We start from the raw sequence: 1,172 nt of genomic DNA on the forward strand, positions 1-1,172 counted from the left end.
TTTGTCATCTCAAGTCATGATGTTGTACCACCAGGTCCATTAGACATTTTATGCAGTGCATAGCAGATAACAAAAAAATACCAAATCTGTGCTCGCCCTTGGGTGAGTGTAGGGGCTAGTGCATCGGGGATGGGGTTGGGTGGTAGGAATGTACTTAGGCCACCAGGAGCCTCTGCTGTACATTTGGGGGGGCCCAACCCCCCAAAAGTCATGCACAACCCAGGCTATGCGATGGGGCACAAGAGGGACAGCCAGGCACCTATCTCATGGTAATGTGCAGAGTCCAAGCCTTTCTCCCCTGTGCCAGACTGCCTGGATGGGGATCTTTAGGTCCTTCCTGTGTGGCCTAGTCCAGCCTGCCCAAGTTCCAACAGTTCTATCAACAGGTTAGCTGGCCCCCTGGCCCCACATCCTGCCACCTGCTCGCCAAGGATCCCAGGGTGGGCGAGGGACCTTGGCCAACTCTGGGGTCAATACTGGGTCTCTAGGGAGGCCAGTGGTGATCCAGAATGGAAGACAAGCCAATTTGGAAGCAGATTGGATCTAGCTTCATTCAGCATTGCTACTAGTTATTTCATAATGACAGAACCTAATAGATGCATTTTATATTTATGCGTCCAGCCTTACATGGGAGGATGGTAATTCCCAGAAATTCCTGGGGAAAGTTGCCATTGTGGAGAAGTTGCCTAGCCTTTTGTTCCAGAAAATCCAGCAGAGCACCATAGTTCAGGACCATTAGCCCAGCCAGACAGGCGTATCACAGACATAGTTGTGGACCAGCTCAAGGCAATGAAGATCCCATCATGGGCTTCCCCCAGATGTTCCCACTAAATAACATCAGTGATGCATGGGTTTGCACCAGTGGCATGTTCAGACTTGCCCTGCACCTCTTTGGCTGACTTCCTTCCAGGCTGGTGTTCTTGCTGTTTCCTCATCCTCCTCTTCCTGACACTATTTGCAAATGTCCAGGTGCTCGGAATACCAGACACAAAGGAGCAGGGCAGCAGTGGGAGCGGGTGCTGTGCGCAGCTACTCCAGCTTATTCTGTGTGATGTTTGAATGCTGGATTGCTTGCATCTGACTGAAGTGTTCTCCATTGTCTGCCTTGGAAAGACTTAAGTAATGCAAAAGGTTGTCTTTGTTTGTTTTTGTTTTAATCTACTGACAAGTTG

The 1,172-nt window shown here is 49.9% G+C and overlaps 1 pseudogene; it reads left to right on the plus strand.

Annotated features, from left to right (window-relative positions):
- The first annotated feature begins 509 nt into the window (after positions 1-509).
- On the plus strand, positions 510-899 carry LOC112927488 (nuclear transport factor 2 pseudogene; annotated as a pseudogene).
- Positions 900-1,172: the final 273 nt, after the last annotated feature.

Source organism: Vulpes vulpes, chromosome 6 (genome assembly GCF_048418805.1).
Source record: "Vulpes vulpes isolate BD-2025 chromosome 6, VulVul3, whole genome shotgun sequence".
Lineage (NCBI taxonomy): Eukaryota > Metazoa > Chordata > Mammalia > Carnivora > Canidae > Vulpes > Vulpes vulpes.